Raw genomic sequence first — 20,232 nt, 5'->3', positions numbered from 1 at the left:
AGAGATGTACGGTGAGAAAGAGCATTCACGGCGTCCCATGCATTGAAGGAAGTTGACGTGTGTGATTGGAAAGGAGGGCGCAGAGGAAATGATGAGGAGAACATCCTGTCCTATTCGGGCAGGTACGGAAGGTTTAGCTCGCTAATAGCTAGACCATCACTAAGCAGACCCTAATCCTTACCCTTGGAATTTTGGAACCGTAAAGAATTAAACAAGGTGAAATTTCACGATGGCTTTTCAAAAAGGAAATCAAGATATGGGGGAAATAAAAATACAATATATATATATATATATATATATATATATAGAGAGAGAGAGAGAGAGAGAGTCACACTCGCTTGTTCTTGTGAAAAAAACTCTTTACTCTTTAAAAGCTTTAAAAACAACAAGGTGAGGAGTCACGATGGCCTGCAGAGATGATTAGTAATTTTTTGTTTAAATATTAATATATCCCTCTCAATGCAACTGAGAGAATGCTTACTTCAAAGGCAGAATAAAATTAACCCTAAACATGAAAATTAAAATGTGAATTCAGATGCGAGAGAGAGGCCTTCAAAGATTGACAGAGGTGGTATGGGGGATGTTTGTTTTTCTGTCAAGACAACGCAACACATGAAAGCAGACATTCCCAAGATAAGCAGAAGCAGACATTCCCAAGATAATGCAATGAGATATAATGTCATGGCATTGTACCAGCCAATGCCAGCCTCCAAGGCCAACCGCCTTCTTCACAACTCCTTGCAGGCCAACTAGAACAGATTTTGTTCGATTATTGCCTATCACGATGACCTTGGTGTGGCGCGGCAGCACAGACAGCTCCTCATCAAAGCCCTGGTCGCTCCCCGGGGGATTCACCACTTATAATAAGGACACGTCACCTGCGTGCACCAAATTTCTCTTTTTTACCCCTATATACGGGACCATCCTTTGTAAAATGCACCTTTTCTCCCCTTTATAACCCCCCTATTGTACACTCACGTGATACCATACTGTAAGACTTAGTGAATCCCCTGGGGGTCGCTCGCACCCCCTGAGCACATCACCCCTTCCTCACTTGCACCACCTCCTTGCCCATACATAGCTCTTTCCTCTGATCGCACCTCCTCCATCTCCATCTCTATGTCCATCTCCATCATCTTTAAATCAAGTGCCCTTCTTAACAAGAGCGGAGCAAACCAAACCCCTCATTGTAAGAAAAATTTGACTTGTTGGGTGCAACTATTATTATTATATTAATGAATCATACCAGATCAAAATTACTGACGTTTCCAGCTCTGGATTTGGCAGCCAGCCTGAAAGAAGCACAAGGGCTTCATATGACCACCACTCCAAGCTTTCAACAGTTTCAAGAGTAGAGGAGCAAATAAACATCTTTTTTTCATTCAAGATTTTTCGACTAGGCATGCATTCCATATACAAATGACAACGGTTTTGAGGTGCGTATTGTGTGCACATAATTGTGTGTGTTCGTTCATCACGTACGCATGTTCAAGAATTCAATGCATGGGTATGTGCCATCACCCCAAGAAGACAATAATGTGCCACATTTTATGTGGAGCTCTAAAGTTGGATTTGGTACAGGAAATACAGAGAAACATGAATGGCTTACCACATCATTAGAGCAGAGGGAACCGCAAGCTTAACAAAGCCCTTAATATCATGAAGTGCCTTGGTAGAGAAGCGTGTTCTTGTCTTCTCACACGATGGAACAAACACCACATAAATGGCAAGTTGTAGCACATTCATCCAGCTAGAAATGCATGTAGCCAATGCTGCACCTTTGTTCCCAGGTCCAACTTGTAAATCAAGAACTAGCAGAGAGGGCATGTTGGAGAGATACAGAGGGACTAAAACTGGTGGCAAAGAGAACCCAGATACTGATCGATAAAAGACTGAGGTGCACATGGGCAGCTGCCCAAGCCGTTGACATAGATGGGAAACTCGATGAGTCTGCAGGGCTGATAGCAGGCTATGCAAGGAAGGCACTGTTCACATCATTACTACGAGCAATTCCTTTTGCAGACCCATTGAAGTTGAGTATTATCTTTTTCAGAGTGATTGTGGTATTGTGCCAGATATGGGTAGTCTCGCAGCCTCTAAAAGAGGCATTGAAGGAGACCCTGCTAATGAATGAGGTAGGATGTCTCATTTTGTGAAGAGTCGGGGAGGATTTGGTGTATGTGGCAGGACTAGCGATAGCGATAGGTGCGATGGTTGCCACAGCAGGGACTGCATTACCATCGGTGATAGCAGTACTGGCAGCATCAGAGGCACTGAATATAGGGAAAGCAATACCCATTCTGCTATTGCATGTGGCCAATGCTGCACCTTTGTTCCCCAGGTCCAACTTGTAAATCAAGAACCAGCAGAGAGGGCATGTTGAAGAGAGAGGGCATGTGATTATGCGCGCACGCGTGTGTGTGTGTGTGTAGCGCAGAGAGAGCTTGCACTGTGGCAGACAGAGCTGGGCAATGCCAAGAAGAGGGTTTCCAGTGAGAGATTGAAAGAGAGACAAGTTGCAACCACACGCGAGCTGGCAAAAGCGTCAGGTGATAGTAACATGAACTCGCACGCCTTCTCCACAGCGTTAATGCACTGCCTGCCCTCGTATCACATCGAGTCACGTCGTCTAGCAGCTCCCGCCTTCACACAAAGCTAAAAACCTACTGCCCGTCCACGTGGGCTCCATCCGCCAAAGGACGCCCAACCCAGCCCAACACTAAGGCCTTTCTTCAGCAGGCCAAAAAGGTACACAAAATAAAAGCAATGTAGTCCTAAGAAAAAAGAACAAGTATAAATTGTGTGTTCATGTTGAAAATAATATAAGATGAGCAAGGACAAAATAATTAAACAAGGCAAAGTCTTATAAGCCCTCCAAGGCTATGAAATAAAAGGGACCCATTTGACAAACTCCATCGACATTTAAGATGAGTCTCCATCGTTGGCACTGAAAACATTGGAAGGATGCCTAACTCTACTCAACACTAAGGCTTCTTTTAGAAAGCCAAAAATAAATAAATTTGCAACATGATTCATCAAAGCATGAATTCAATACTTAACTTGCCTTTAAGTTTCACTATTGTCTTTATCTTATACAATAATTTTGTTGACTCTTTGTCTCACCGACAGTACTAGATATTATCCATGCATACTCTAGCATTGTTATCCAAGGGAAAAGGGTCACACATGATGTCATGGAAGAAAAGCTTGACGCTATGGTGTTTCCTTCGATATGCCAAACAACGTGACTAGAATTTTGCCCCACATTAGGCCTTAGTTATTCATGGGAACCCTTGGGGAGTAATTGTGACTCGTGAGCAATAGGATAAAGCTATTCAATGAGTGCCACATGGCAGGTAGTTGATGGAAAACTGTTGTCCTTCCTATTTCTTGTAAGAGGGGCACTAACTAGGCACCATCTGATGTTGGCTGTTGCGACATATAGTCAAGTCATCTTGGCACTTGTTACAGGTCGTTGATGACAAAAACATGAATATCGCATTTAGCACTCCTTGTTTATAATAGCGCAAGTGAAAGGGACCAATGGCATGAAATAAAAACCTCAACATAGGATAATATCTAAACTAGCATAATATGGCGGAAGGGGGAGCCCTTTACACATCTTGAAATCTGTGACATGAAGGCTAAACTCCAAAACTGAAAGAAGCCCCTGTGCATGTGATAAAGAGGGAGAGAGAAAGAGAGAGAGACTGCCGAAGGCGACCGGCCATACTAGTCTTAACTAGAGTAAGTAAGGGGACAATGGTGGGTGGTAGCTGAGTTGGTGATCTAGATGAGGGCTTGAATACCATCTTTGTACATTGAGTTTTTGGCTCAAGAACTCAAGATCTATGTCTCTTTCAATCCTACACAACTTTAGAGAACAACTTTTGAAGGAAAATTCGATTTAAAGTCTACTCACTACGACTATCCTTAGAACTATTTCTTGCACGTGCACCCACAGGTGGGTAGTCAAACTTACATGTCATAAAGCACCATGTGACCATTATGCATTCCCCATGGTGCCATAAAGCACCGTGGGACCATTATGCATTCTTGTATCGGAGGGGCACTAACTACTCACCATCTGATGTTGGCCGTTGTGACATATACTTGAGTCATCTTGGCACTTGCTATAGGTTGTTGATGACAAAAACGTGAATATCGCATCTAGCATTCCTCGTTTATAATAGCACAAGCCAAAGGGACCAATGGCATGAGAGTAATAAAAACCTCAACATAGGATAACTCCTTACTGAGAGTCAGTAAGGGGACAATGGTGGTGGGTGGTAGCTGAGTTGGTGATCGAGATGAGGACTTGAATACATTGTACATTTGCGTTTTTGGCTCAAGAACTCAAAAATTTGTCTTTGCGTCAATCGTACACAGCTTTAGAAAACAACCTCTTGCAGGAAAAATTGATATAGTCTACTTCACTGCAACTATCCTTATAACTATTTCTTGCATGTCCACCCAATCACATGGGTAGTCAAACTTTCATGAAAGCACCATGGGGCCATTATGCATTCCTCGTGGTGTCTTTCCATAGTCTCAAACAAGTTGAATTGAAACACGTTGAGTCCAGTGCACAACCCATCTACATTGAATACAAGAATAGAGATACGCATCTCAATTGGATGGGCCCAATTTGTTATGCCTACTCATTACATGCGTTTGTGCATGATCGATTTGCAATTAGGTAAGCTCTCCATTTAAATAGGAGCTACAACATAAAGGCAATTAAGACATATCACATGCAAACCCTTAAGTGTTTTCAATTTAAGGATAAAAGAGGATGCCAAGGAGGATTAATAGAATAAAAATTGAGAAGAAAGAAGAGAAGCAAGAAGAGGGTAGCAATGAAGATCAAGCCAGTGGAAAAGTTGTGGTGACAGGAAAAGGTTTAAATATCCTTCAATTGTGTGAAAAGGTACAAAATTGTACTACCATCTTTGTCTCAAATAATTATAGTACAAAAGGGGATGCCAAGGAGATTGGAGAAACATGGAAAGGTACAAAATTGTACTACCATCTTTGTCTCAAATAATTATAGTACAAAAGGGGATGCCAAGGAAGAGAAACATGGAAGTAAGTGAAGGTGGCACAAGATTTTCACTTTTCAAGTATAAAGGTATAAGAAGTGTCTTGGTGGCCAGAAGCTCACATCATATGAATTTTCAATCAAAATCGAAAATATCGGGTACATGAATTTTTTAAATATTCAAAATCACTCAATACTTGGACTCAGTATTTGGGAAAAATCATTTTCACAAACATACAAAAATCCCTCCAAGACAAATTTGAACCGGAAATTTTACAATACTAGCAAGTATTTCTGCAAAATTACAATATTTTCCATGTATTTTAAGGGGAATTTTCTCCTTCGTACCCTCCTCTCAACAGGCTACTTTGATTTTGCAACCGGCTCAAGGCTAAGCTGAGGCACACTTTTCCCGATCACTGCTTGGACTATCTTGTTGTTGCATGACTTTATTGTGTAGTTTGCGCGTGGATTTCTACAATCTCTCTCTCTCTCTCTCTCTCTCTCTCTCTCTCTCCATCCATTCGCTCCACACACAACAATAGGTAGGTAGCTTGCACCTTGGTGGTGACAATCAAGATGTCAAAAGCTAGTGGGAAGAAACTTCTTTATCTGAAGGAGAAACAATTTTACTTCATCGCAACAAATTGACATAATGGCTATGGTATAGCCATGGAGGGTAAGCTTTTTAACACTTTGGAGTAGAGGAAGTTTCTGATGCGGACTGCCTCAGTGTGTGTAGCATTGAGTGAGAGAAGAAGGCAAATCTTTTTTTGCACCAACCACCCCATCAATTTGGCAAACCGTGCAAAAAACTTTATCATCATATTTATTAGGCAACATTAATCAACAAGGAGATTGCATACAAGTTTTCACTGTTGTATGTATATGAGAATTTTAAAGCTGCCACCTAAGACCCCGATAGCCACAAAGTTGCATGGGCAATTTTTTTTTGGGGGGGGGGGGGGGGATGGTGGACAATTGCAAAAAATTACATGGTGGAATAGAAAAAAAAACAATTGGTTGGAACAAAATGGGGGGGGGGGGGGGGGGGGGGGGGGAGGGGGAAATTCAATATGGTTAGTGAGCCAACCTTTGGCATGCCAACATGTAGCTATGTTAAAAGCCATGAAATAGGTCAAATAGAGTCTACATAGAAAGAGGTAGCTTTTGGGGCCCATGACTCATGCATTACATCATGGGCAGAGCTTGAATTATAGGTCATGGACAAATTGATGGTGCAATCAGTGGCTAGAGTACAAGATGTAAAGTGTTAAGGCGGTTACGCCGCTAGCGGAAGCTAAATAGCGAGAACTCAACCAACAACAGAATTTGTCAGACGAGGACGAAGCTTGACCCGCAGGCGCATGGAAACAACTAGGTGGGTGTCAAATCACCTACTCGACCTTCTAATGACAATCACTACTAAGGAAATCAAATCTAAGTTCTAAAATACGCAAGTGACTGAAATCCGTACTACGAACGAATGCTATACGAAACAGGATCTAGAATCATTGAATCGATCTCAAACTCAAGGGGAAGTCTATACACTAGGTAAGAACAACACCCTAAAGACTTGAACTGCAATATCAACCCATAACCACTTCGTGCGGTAAACGCGTATCAAGACAGGCCGAAAAATACAGGTGATCGAAACTTGACCCCGATGGTACTAATGTGTAGCTCTACTCGTTGTGGTTCTATAGATATGCTGCATGCTCTATTCCGACACACGAGTTGGAAGAAAACTCACACCGAAGCTCGTAGGAACTTACCACACATAGAAGCCGATAGCGCGCACTCTTGGTATCAGTGCGTAGCTCTCGCCGTTGCTAACACAATGGCGGTGTCGCTTCTCCAATGGCGGCTTCGTAGCTCGCGTAGCAAGTAGATAAGACTCTCTCTCTCTCTCTCTCTCTCTCTCTCTCTCTCTCTCTCTCTCTCTCTCTCTCTCTCTCTCTCTCTCTCTCAGACACAGTCACGGCGCTCCAAAAACTCACTCTGATTAATAATCTCAATCTCCTTAGGTTACAAAAACTTTGACTTATATACCTCAGCCTTGGAGGTGAGAACATCTCTAACTAATTACATCAGCAAGTGAAATTACTTCGGGATTACAAGCTGGAAACTCAATTGAGTCCCGTTACTTAATGAATGGCTCAATTCAAAATCAATGTCGGAAAGACATTTATTACAATCAATGGTTACAAAAATGATGAGTGTGAGCAAAAATGTGGGTGTGATCCTCTGCTGGCTCAACACTCCCCCCCTCCGCGTTCATGTCGTCCCTGACATGACTTTTATGCTTGGTCAATAAAGTCATGTCGTCTTGAGCATCTGCAAATGTGATTCGTATCGTAGGTTGCCGATGGTCAAGGTTGGGCCGAATATTTTACTCTCGTGGGTGAAAAAGCCGGTGTAGAAAGCTTCTTCGAATGTTTGCATGTGGAAGCTAGGCAAAAACATAATCCTCTGGTATAGGAGGTGCAACACTTTTGGAGAAGGCTGCAATGAAAGGTCATACATCATATCAGTCACTGTGTCGGCCGTCGATAGTAGACTCGAGGTCGTGGCTTTATCTGGCGCGAACACTTCAATGCAAGCTAAGAGAGTCTTGCAAATTTTCTTGAGCATCTGACACGAAAGGTCAGGAGAGCCAGTAAAGAGCTTGATGGTGCCCGTTAGGGTTTTCACCATGTAGGCTTTACCTATTCTCTCTCCTGCCTTTGGTCCTGGCATCCTTGGGTAATTAAGCCAATTTGGCTTCTTTTCTGCAATCCTGCCATGCTCTTTCCAGCTTCTGACTCTTGGCACTGGGCAGAAGGTTGCATCCTCCCGAATCTCCTTTGGTGCCTCTACCAAGTAGATGAGGTAGGCTGGGTATTTGTTCAGCCAACCTCTCCTCTCCCATTCCATTTCCGCCTTGGCACTCTCCTCTGTTGACTTTTCTATTTGGTCATGGAGCCTTTGTTCTTCTTCTTCAGAGATTCCTGAAGTTGAGGCCACCTCTTGAACTGGGGCTGGATCTTCAATTGTGGTTGCCTCTCCAGTTTCTGGTAGCTCTATGGCTGCTCCACCTGATCCTTCTTGTGGTGTCTCTGTCTCTCTTCTTTGTTGCTCTTGTAGATCTTGGAGCTGTTTGCAGAGGGTCTCATTCTCTGTTCTTAGTGTTTGATTTTCTAAAGTGAGCCTCTCCTCTGCTGTCAATGATCCCTCCGCAATGTGCAACCTTTGCACTTGCTCTAATCTTAGCTCTCTTTGTAAGCTTCGGACCTGGTCTTCCAGAGCTGGTACAAGAGCTCCCTCTTGTTCGGTTCCTGCTCTGCTAGCTCTAGGGGTAGTCCTGAGTCTAGTGATTGTTCTTTCTTGGAGCTCGACTCTTTCCCTTAGCTCAATGAGCTCATCTTTAGCCGCCTCCAAGTTGTCTTCCATCCGCTCCCTTGCTTCCTGTGCACTTGTTACTTCTCTTGAAGCCTCGGTTAGCTGGAGTATCAAGCCGTCTCTCTTGTTTTCTGCGTCGTAGAGTGATGCTTTATGACTTTCAGATTCAGTCATAGCATTCTCTAATTTCCTCTGCAACTCGGCTTCCCTTTGTTTGGCTGTCTCAATCTCCACTTCCTTTGCCTTGGATCTTTCTTTGATCTTGCTGAGCAGTTCATGCACCATGTGCATGTCTTTTTCATCTTCATCTGTCAACTCTAAAGCTTTTTTGGCCACCACCTCCACTGGCTTCGGCTCTTCTAGTACGTTCTGCTCGTCCAGTTTTTCATCACTTTCTTTTGTACTCTTTGTATTTTCCTCTGTCCCTCTCCGATCATCTCGTTTTTGTAGGGTGATCCCATAAACCGCCTCAAGGGCCTCTTCTTCAGTGTACCCTATCGCTACCAGATCCTCATAATCGTTTTTCTTTTGCTGAATTGGATCTATCTCCTTTTCCTTGGTCCCGGCCTCCGGCTTTTCCATATCAGCCGTGTCCATCTCTACTGTGGTCTCTTCCACAATGATTTCCGTCTTCTTCGGGCTTGGTACATCAGTAAAGGAGGGCTGATTGTCCTCAGTCATCTTGGCTTTCCCTTTGTTTGCTTGCCCGTCTTTCTCTTGAGGTTCAGTAGACTCATCTACTTTCTTCTTCCCCTTGTCGTCCTTTTTCAGCTCAGCTTTTAAAAGCTGTACTTCCTCTTCAGTGTATGGCTCCACAGGTTGCTACTTCAGTATAGCCTCTGACTCCTCATAAGCTCTAATATATTGATCATATTGATCAACATGTGGCCTGGCTGAGCTAGTTCCGACTTTGGTGGGGTCTGGCACCCACTTTTCTTCAAAGTCCCCCTTTAGAGCTCTTTCCGCTCTAAACTGCTCCACCAGTCTTTTCATTCTTGCCTCTTTCTGACTTTTGGTTTGCTTGGGAGCAACCTTCTTCTTTGCTTTCTTCATAAGCGGCTCATCCACATTCTTTTCAGGTTCTGAAACTATTTCTAGTTTCCTGCGTGCTCTTGTAGACGCCCTCTTGGATACTTCAGGCTCTTCTTCCTCCTCATCGGCTTCTCTAAGCCACTCATTCTGGGAGGGAACCTTTGGCCATTGATCTCTGGCTCCAATAGCTTCATAAGCTATTCTTGTCAAAATTTCCGCTCCTCCTATGTACTTTGGCTTCTCGTTATGCATGGCAATTACTTGCTCGTGGATGTGTTGAGCGTAATTCACCTCTTTTGGCATATTGCTCTTTAATGCCCATGTGATGGTGGTCGCAATGGCATGGGGCGGTGTCGTATACTTTTGCGGTCTTTTACAGCAAACATGGAGAAACTGGTTGTACAGTTGGCAAAGGGTTGCCGCTCTTTGGTCTGCCATATCTCCATAAGTTGCATTCTGTTTCTTGGACCCATAAACCTCTATAGCCTCCCTTCTTTCCCTGACAAAGCTCCCTTTGTTGTGCAGCTTCAATGCGTTTGCAATGAGCTGTGGAGTGATCTGTACTTCTACTTTCTCTCCATCCATGGCTGTCAATGTGGCTTTCCCATACTTCTGAATGGATGTTGCCAACTCGTACACTCTTCTTGTATCCACACCTGATGGTCTCAAGGTGAAGAAACTGTGCAAGTCTGCCCTTTCCAGGTACCTGCTGATGTTCTCTGACCTGCTATAATCCACCAATTCTTGTGGGATCATCGGTATATCCACCGCTTGCCCTTGAGGATCTCTGAAAGTCCCCTGGTATATCTTTATTCCCTCTTTCTCCAATACTGCTTCCTCCACCCAAGTTTTGGTTGGCTTGAGGGTTTCTGCTGGAATGTCAAAGGGTTCTGCTTCTGCAAGAGCATCTTTGATTGTCGATCTTTTTCTCTTTGTTGCTAATAACTTGGCGGAATCCATGGATCCTGTAACTCCAATTTCAGAAGTTAGCGTCTTTTTAGTACTGAAAGCCGAAATGAAGCTTTTAACTATTCAAATGACTTGAAAATTGAAACATGAGCTATTCAGGGCCTAAGGATGCAGGGTAGGTGAAAAAATATGCAAACTGGGCTCAGAATCATGCTGGAGACATCATACGCGTATGATGTCTTTTGTGTCAAAATGACTTCATATTGGTTGTGCTTGTAGCTGATAGTGTATACATGAGTATCATATGCTTGGATTTGAGTTTGGATCCATTTGGTCAAGTTTTGGCCAGTTTAGTCCAGTTCAGGCTCTTGGCAAAATTTTGAAAGGGAATTGGATTTTATGATCCAAATTGGATAAAACTTGGTGGTTCACCTTCAAATGGCATGTAGATCACTTCTGTTTGGTGGTTGAAGCCCTGAGGTGCCAAAATCACATAGTGAGACATCATACGCGTATGATGTCTTTTAGTGTATTTTTGGACCAAATTTCTCTATAAGCTTGGATTTGGCTTTAGATAGGCTTATTCAGTGGATTTATGAAGTTTGGATAGATTTTGGGCTAAAAATGGCTCTGGAGACATCATACGCGTATGATGTCTTTTTCATCAATTTTTCATGGGATTGGTTCTGTGGACTCCCCATGTACTAGTGAAGGACTGTCCCTACTCAAATCTTGGTTTGGACTTGAGTATGTTGGATTTGGGCTAAAATAGGCTTTGGATGAAGGATTTTCCCTCAATTGGGCTAATGGGGTGATCCACTTGACCAAATGGTTCCAAATTTCATATGTAGCATGTATTAGATATATATAATGGATGTATGATGACAAATGAGCAGTTTTGGCTCTGTAAGTGCAAATAGACATCATACGCGTATGATGTCTTTTGTGTCAAAATGGTGCTTTTTGGTTCCAGATAGCTTATAGATGTGTTAATCAACAATCCTACAAAGTTTCAATGAGTTTGGAGTTATTTTGACAAAATTAGGACCAAAAATCAATTTTATGGCCTACTTTGCGTCTTTTTGGTTTTCCTTGGGTTTTCTAACTCCAATTCTCATGATACTTGGTTCATAGGATGTGATTAACATGTGGAATGAGGCTATGCACTCAAATGTTGAAATGGATGTGAAAATCATGCTGTGAGACATCATACGCGTATGATGTCTTTTCTTGAAATGTTGGTCTTTTTGTGCAAAGAATGCTTTGTGCTAGTGCCCTAAGCCCTGCTAACTAGTTTTCAACTTAAAAAGTCATCAGTTTAGCTAAAAAGCCCCCTTATAGGCATTTCAGTTCCGAAGTCGTCTTTTTGCCTTGGAGTTGAATTTCTTCAACTTTTCTTCTCGAGAGTTGCATTTCCAGCTCATTGGATATGTTGTGAAGCCACCTATTTGGTTGAACTTGACTTTGGCTCCCCGTTCTCCATCTTTCTCCATTTGGTTGCCCGAAAGCGTCTTTTTCACCATCGGTAAGTGAATCAGCTTTCTTTTGGGTTTTGCTTGCAAACATAAGTCATCCATGTATATTTGAAGCTGCTTGTGAAGTTTCATGTCATTTCGTCGTCAATTTTAGCCGTTATGCCAAAATGACGCTTTGTGTGTCCGCAGCCGAATCGGTTGTTCCGACCTACTTTTGGTGATCCAAACCGGAGATACTCCATGGTTGCATTGCCCTCGATGTTGTTAAGCTTCCTGAGAAGTTTTGTGTCGTTTCGACAACTTTTTTACTGTTTGCCTCTTGCAGGCTCTATTGACCTAGGGTTTTTCAAGTCGTTCTTTCTCGACCTTTGAGTATTAGAAACCCATCTTCTATGCTAGGGTAACCCACCTCTAAGTTCTTGCAAGGTTTGGTTAGGCGGTTGTGCCCCTACCTAGCGTTCTTTCCCATTCCCCGTCTGCTCTTGTTTCTTGGTTTTGGTCAGTTTTCGCGACAAAAGTTAACGATAAGCATCAAAAGCTTATGGCAACGAGTCTACCTCTCATGTCTGGTGTCCTCTGAGCTCTCGTAGCAGTCGTAGAAGGCGGTAGAAGGTTGGATGCTCCTGTGTGCTCTTTGCTCTCTCCAAGAAGGAAATAGTGGAAATGAGCTTGATAGTGAAGTGAAAAATACTTAACTTCGGGCTTCCCGGATCACTTGTTACCAAATTTGACATGTGCTCCTATCTCGTCATGAAATGCACTTTAGGATTTGAAATTTCTCAATTTGGACTCCTTTTGACCTGTTTCTGAGAAATCTGTCCACTTTGCCAAAATTTTGTCATTTCGGGCTTTCCGTAACTTTTTCAGAATTGTACCCAATTTTTACCATGGGTTGCCCTTGTCATTAGGACCATCACCGTCTATTCTTTTCTTTTTTCCGATCTCATTTCACCTGCTTTTTTATTTTTCTTTTACTTTTATTAATAAAATCATAAAAAATAAAGGAAAATAGCAAATTGAAGCCAAAAAATTCCAAACATACACGATAAATAGCTGGTAACCCTGTGTATATGAATATACACTTATTTGTGATTTCTAGACTTGGATTACCACTTTTTTTGACTTTTTTGCTCCAAAAACACTCTTATTTAGTGATATTTACACGTCTAGAGACCCAAATTCATCATTTGATCTCTTCTTATTGCAAAACAAGGTATATAAGGGCATAAATATTATCAATATCCGCAATCAAGCATAAAAATTGCAAAATCATGTAAGACACTGCCCGTGTAATATAATTTTTGTTTTTCTTTGTTTTTGGCGCTTGTAGCTGCTTTGTAACTCCTGTATACCTGTATGCCTCCCCCCCTCCTAGTCTGAGTCCTCCCGGACGACTATGAAGTGTTTGTGGGCGAAGCATTGTAGTTGTTTTGGTCATAAGTTCCCAATGCAATTGCTGAGCGATGATACAACAGTCTTTCCAATAAAGCTGCTCTTTGTTTGATTGAAGGATTAGTAGTCGGGTTTTGGGTTGGTGATACTTCGGTAGTAGAATCAGTCGATGGATTCTTCTTTACCTTGTTGTTCTTTTTCACAATCCAAATCTGCTTCCGCTTTGCTTGTGCTTGCCACAAACTCTTTGCGACCCAAACCTGCTTTGTTCCTTGTGTTGATTTCCTCGCCTTGAAATACCTAGGAGTTTTCGTTGATTGTACTGAAGGGATTTCCTGTTTACAAATCTTTGGGATCCAAATTTGCTTGCTATAGCTTTGTGCCGTCATGAACTTCTTTGGAATCCAGATCTGTTTCACTGTCCTTAATTGTCTGGAATCACTCTGTTGTCTGGTATTGAAGACTCTAATTTCCACCTTTGTGTTCTCTGGCACCACCTTTTTTGGTCTCCATATCAACTTGGATTCCTTTTTTTTCCAAGGTTGAGCTGTTATATTATTGCTTGTCTTCCTTATCCAATGTGGAGAGTTCCTCGTCGAAGAGCAATCCAGTTGTGTAGAAACTTTTGGTTGCCATTGCTTCTTCTTTTTCTCTGGTTGTTGTTTACCTTTGTGCTTGGATTCTTCCTTTGGAGTTGGCTCTGTTTCTTTGGTGAACTTAACTGATTGGCTTTCACCTTCGTATTTGATAAGCACTGATTTAGAACTCCAGTCAATCATTGCATTGTATTGCTTCTACCATGGTTGTCCTAGCAATAATGGATGTTGTGTAGCTTGGTCTTCAACCACGTAAAACATATGAGGATACACATACTGGTTAATCTGTATATGTAAAACTGTGCATCCGACAGTTTTGATTGGATTCTCAGAGTAACTCTTTAACTCTTGCTTGACAGTTTGTAATTTAGTGTCATTTGTCAATTGTCTATACAAACTGAGTGAAAGTAGGTTAGCTTGAGCTCCTGAATCCAATAGTGCTCTGGCTTTGATTTGGTTGGTTCGTACTTTGCATTCAATGATGGGTTCTTCTTTGTCATTATCCATTTCTGTTATACTGACTACGTTTATTCGTATTGCTCCTTCATTGCGCTGTTTTTGACGTAGTAGTCTTCTTTTCTCCATTCTTTCCTTCGCCTCGGCTTGCGCTTCCTCCACAATCTTTTTCTTTTTCTGGACACGCAGCTCTTCTTGATGTATTTTGAGAAGCATGTCTTGGGTTAGCGGCAAAAGATACTTTTTCACTCTGCATCCACTAATCCAATTGGGCATTTCTTCTCCGTCTACTGTAGCAAGCTTGACGGCTCCACTTGGTGATAGATCTTTAATCACCAGAGGTCCCATCCCTCGCTTTTTAAGCTTCCTAGCATGCTGTTTCAGAGTGTAAACGAGGACATAGTCCCCAACCTTAAACTCTTTAGTCCGCACATGCTTATCAAAAAATTCCTTTTGTCGCCTTTTTTGAGTGTAGATAGAAGCTACTGCTTTTAGGCAAAGCTCGTCTAGCTTTTCCAGGTCATCTATTCTATCAGAAAGCTCGTGCCCTGTCCACTCTAGATCCTTAGCCACCCTTAAGGTTGAAATCAAGAATTCTATTGGTAAGATAGCATTTAGCCCAAAAACCATGTTATATGGGGTCGTTCCTATTGATGTTTTATATGCTACCCTATATGCCCATAATGTTGAATGCAACTTCTGGTCCCAGTCAGTTCTCGACTCAGATACAATCTTCGTGAGGACCGTGCATATGGTTTTGTTTGTTGCTTCAGCTTGTCCGTTTGCTTGTGGATGATACGGGGCTGATTTCCTATGGATTACCATGAATTCATCTAGAAGGATCTCTATCACTTCATTTATAAAATGTGTGCCTCGATCACTCACAATTTCTATTGGCAATCCATATCGTACAAAGACGTATTCATATAGAAATTGTGCCGTGGTCCTGGCATCTGCTTTTTGAGTTGCCTTTGCTTCGACCCACTTTGTTAGATAGTCTGTAGCCACAACGATGTATTGTGCATGAGTCTTATATGCAGGAGGTGAAATGGGTCCGACATAATCAATCCCCCATTTTGCAAAAGCTCTTGCCCCCATCATTGGTCTAAGCGGCATATCATCTCTTTTAAGTGGTACTTTGGTCCGCTGACAGTCATCACACCGTTTAACGTATTCCTCAGCGTCCATATGTAATGTTGGCCACCATATTCCTGCGGCTAAGACAAGTTTTGCTGTCTTATCACCTGAGAAATGGCCTCCACCTACTCCTCCATGAGCTTGCTCCAGGATTATCACATACTCAGACTCTGATGCGCAAATCCTAAGCTGGTTGTCTTTACCTCTCTTATAGAGTTGATCTCCTATTAAAGCGTAATCTCTAGCTTCTGTCTCTACAGATTTCTGACGAGCTTTTGACGTTCCTTCTGGGAAAGTTCTATTTGTGAGATATTCAACAATATACTGACTCCATTCTGGAGCGATCATTATCTGATATAATGTCGAATACTCTGCTGGCGGTTTTGATGAACATACAATACATACAGTGACATATTCATGTACGCTTTCTTTCATTCCTGGCCAATAGACTCCCAATTGTAACAAATTCCTATATGTGTTCCTTCTTGAACAATGAAATGCACATTCCTGAACATGTGCTTCGCGCAGATATATATTATATTCCTCAGGATTGATGCATAGTCGTAAAACATGATCATTTCCCAATTGATACAACCTTCCTGCAACCAATTGAAGATTCTTGGATTGCTGAATAGCAATATGTTTCTGGTTGTATTCTCTTCTATCGAACTCTCCTCCATAGGTTAATAGGTTAACGACATTTTGAGACCACTTCGGTATCATTTCTATGTTGAACAAGTACGCGTCTGGCATGTCGTCATCTACTCCTATAGGGTCTTCTCCATTCGTCAATCGCGAAAGATGATCAGCTCTAAGATGTGTTTTTCCTTTCTTTACTACTACCGTGAAGTCGAATTCCAGTAAGATAATGAACCATCTCACTATTCTCCCGGTATTGCATGGTTTATTCACTAGGTAGAGCAAGGCTTGGTGATCCGTAAAAAACACAAACTTGTTGGCTAGAAGATAATGCCGAAATTTCTTCACAGCATATATCATTCCTAATCCCTCTCGCTCTGTTGTGGTGTAATTCTTCTCTGCATTGTTGAGCTGTCGACTGGCGTAACAGATAGGAAAATCCATGTTTCCTTCTTCTGGCTGAGCCAGAATGCATCCTATTGCATATGCCGAAGCATCTATATGCACATGGAATATCTTCTCCCAATCTGGTGATTTCAAGACTGGAGCAGTAATGAGTGCCTCTTTCAATTTCTTGAACGATTCCTCACACTCCTCTGTCCATTCAAAGTTCACTATTAGCCTGTAAAGTGGTTGGCCTATTATAGCGTACATGTAAATGAATCGTCTATAATATCCGCAATGTCCCATAAAGCTCTGTACTTGTTTCGCATTGGTTGGTCTAGGCATATCCACTATAACTTTTATCTTCTCTAAATCCGTGGATATTCCGTTTTGTGAGACAATATGTCCCAGAATTCTGCCCTGTCGGACCATAAACACACATTTCTCAGGATTGAGACAAATGCGATATGTCCTACATTTCTCAAATACTTTTCTTAGGTGTTCTAGATGCTCATCTCTCAGAAGAGAATGTACACATAAGTCATCCATGTATATTTCTAGAAACAACCTTAAGTATTCTTTGAAAGCATGCGTCATCAGCCTCTGGAAGGTTGCGGGAGCATTGGTTAGACCAAAAGGCATAACCCGATAAGCATAAATTCCCCACTCCGTTGCAAAAGCTGTTTTATGTTGATCTTCCAGTGCTATGGCTAGCTGGTTATATCCTGAAAAACCATCAAGAAAGAGTATGCTGTTTTCCCTGATACACGCTCTAGAACATGATCAGTTATCGGCAAGGGATAATTGTCCCTGATTGTTGCAGCATTCACTTTCTTTAAGTTGACACACACTCGGAGTTTTCCGTTCTTCTTGGGTACTACCACAATCGGAGATACCCAATCGGTGTGTTCAATCTCGTATATGAATTCAGCTTCCATTAGCTTATCTATCTCTTCTTTGATTCGCTTAGCAAACGTATCATTATATGTGTATGGTCTCTGTCTGCTAGGCTTTGCGTCTTGTTTCAGTGGGATTGTGTGTTGGCATATCGATGGGTCAACTCCCTTTAAGTCCTTATAAGACCATGCAAACACATCCCTGTACTCTCTGAGAAGACTCAAAAGTCTCTCTTCCTCGCCTGGAGACAAATCTGTGGCTATGTACACCGGTCTAGGTGGCTCACCTGGAGCTGCTAAATCAACTTTTTTTGCATCCTCCGGTCCGTCATAAGATTCGTTCTCCCTTCTCTCTCGAATAGGTTGGGTTAATACCACCTTCCTATCCTCTATTGTGAATTTCCTATAGTGAGAGGGAACATCCATGTTTTCCTTGATTTTGGCGTTTTTGTCCTCTCCACTCTCAATTTCTGTCGTCCAAACTTCTTTCAGAGTTTTCTTGAGCTCTCTGTACTTGTTTCTACGTTCTAACTTGGACTCCGTGTGTTCTCTGTTGCGCTTGTTCTTTTCTGATTTTTCTGTTTCAGTTTTCGTTCCATTCCTTTGAACTTGATTTCTTGAGCCTTTTTTGTCTTTTCGTAAGCTCTTTTGATCATTGCCTCTCATTCTTCCAGAAATCTTGTCCTTAACACAATCTCCGCCTTTACTAGCATTAGGAATTGATTTTTTCCTCTTATTCTAGGCATCGGATTGGTTCTAACCCCCTTTGTTTTTCTCTTTGCTCTATAGCGTTTCTGGCGTTGTTTAGTTTGGTTCGGAAAATCATAAAATCGGACATCCGTTATAGTTTCTTCGTTTCCGCTTGAATTGTCCGTTGACTCGTTGTCTGCTTCATTTCCCCACTCTGGATGATCGGGAATGTCGTGAAACACCTCTTCTTCATCTTCCTTTTCCAGTGTATCGTTCTTTTCAGTTTCTTTTTCGAGTACAGTTCTCAACATGAAGTACGGAACCACGTCGTACCCGTCCTTGTCGCAAAATTTCGTTGTGGGACCATCCGGAATTGCACAAACATCTAGGGTTGCTAGAATGTGTGTCCATTCTAATGGTTCAAGCGTGTCCTCTGGAAAGGGTTCTCCTATATAAGTTTCGTCTTCGATAGCCCTTTCTAAAACACATTCTTCTCGTTTCAGACTTCCACATTTCGAAGCTCCACACATCCATAACTCCTTGGGTTTACCTAACCAAGCTGGAAATTCGGATCCCGCCAAAGTAGCTGAATCAAACTCCTCTACCGGTGTTCGGTTCACATCTTTGTAGCTATGGTCTTTCAGGTTCACACGTGTAGTGGTTTCCATATTTCTCAGGTATATGTGATCGTAGCCCCAATCCTGGACCATTTTCAACTGTCTCATGAATGGTCTTCCCAGTATGATATCATAGTTATTCTCCTTGCCAAAATCGACAATAGCAAAAGTATGTTCGTATTCAATGCCGCAAGAAGTCACTACGACTTTCTCTAATAACCCCATAGGTTTCTCCATGTGTCCATCTGCTAATTGGAGTTTCAACCTAGTCTTCCTTATTGCTGGTTTCCCCCATTTTTTCCAGATTTCTTTTGTAGCAATGGCTACCCCAGCTCCGCTGTCTAGTATTGCCATCGTGTTCACTCCTTGGAATTCAACTGGTAAGGTTGTATTCCCCTCTTCACCTTCGCAATACTCTCCGACCTTGTTTAAGGGTACAGGCTTAGCGTTCTTTTGTGGTTTGCTCAGCTCTTGTATACCCTCTTGCAGTCTCGATGTTGGGTCTTTTATCCCAAATTTCTCCAAGCATTTTCCTACAGTGGTCCACATATGTGGTCTTAGCCTCAAAAGCTCAGCTAGAGTGATAGTGCATGTCACTGGTGTTGACAAGATCTCTATCAATCCTTGCGAGTCCATGACTTTTTCTGATGAGATTCTTCGTGAGGGAAGTGCTCTAATCTCGGATTTTGCTTCATACTCTCCTAAGTATGAAGGTAAGGTTTCAGTGAATGAGGTTTGCTCTCCATTGTTCTAACAGAGCCCCCATCTCCCCAGTAAGATTGCAGATCCAAGTCCACTTGAGATCCTGCCTCAAATTCCACTATGGGAGGATTCCTGATGTCCTTTTCCCAATTTGTCTGATTAGCTTGGCAACTTAGCTCGTTTGCAAAGTTTGCCTCTCTCACTTGTTTCCAAAATTCATTGTAATCCTCATCTCTTCCGTAAGACCTCTGTATGACTGGATGAAAACTCTCTATCTCCTGATCGGTTGTGTTCAATACTATGCGGTCATCCTTGTGTGTATTTTCAGGCTTTTGTGCACTGGGAGTCTTTTCAGCTACCCGTGAAATGATAGTCTCTTGCTGAATTGGGTTTTCCGTTCCACAATTCATTGTTTCTCTTGGTGGTTCTAATAAGGCTTGTGCAGTCTCGATCATTCTCTGGCACATTTCAAGTCTCTGCTTTTCCAATTCCGCGTTTGGGTATGTCATCCACCTCTGTTCTTGTGTTTGGTTGTTCTTTAACCTAGCTTCGTAAGCTCTCATCAGTGCGTCCAATGGTTCGTGTACTTTGTCGACTAGCACTGATCCCCCTGAGCTTAAGCTCGTTGTTTCTTTGATACTCTTTTGTTTCGTTCTTTCCGGGCTCATCTCTCGTTTCCCGTTTTGACTCTCAAGTTTTTCTAATCTATCTTTAGTTCGCTTTAGTTCCTCAGCTAGAATAGCGTCTTCACGTTCTTTTCTCAACTTCATGCGTGCTTTTCTAGCTTTCCATGTGTTTTTCTGACTCCGCGGTCCTTGACTAACCATTTCAGTCGCTAACTTTCCATTCTCAGGTTCTCTAGTGGTTTTCTTAGCTTGAGCTCTA

The 20,232-nt window shown here is 42.2% G+C and overlaps 1 pseudogene; it reads right to left on the bottom strand.

The window, feature by feature from the left end:
- Positions 1-552: 552 nt before the first annotated feature.
- LOC147459858 (uncharacterized) lies at positions 553-1,136 on the bottom strand (annotated as a pseudogene).
- Positions 1,137-20,232: the final 19,096 nt, after the last annotated feature.

This window comes from Adiantum capillus-veneris, chromosome 4 (genome assembly GCF_014529385.1).
Source record: "Adiantum capillus-veneris isolate H3 chromosome 4, ASM1452938v2, whole genome shotgun sequence".
In the NCBI taxonomy this organism is placed as follows: domain Eukaryota; kingdom Viridiplantae; phylum Streptophyta; class Polypodiopsida; order Polypodiales; family Pteridaceae; genus Adiantum; species Adiantum capillus-veneris.
This window is presented reverse-complemented; position numbering and strand designations above follow the sequence as displayed.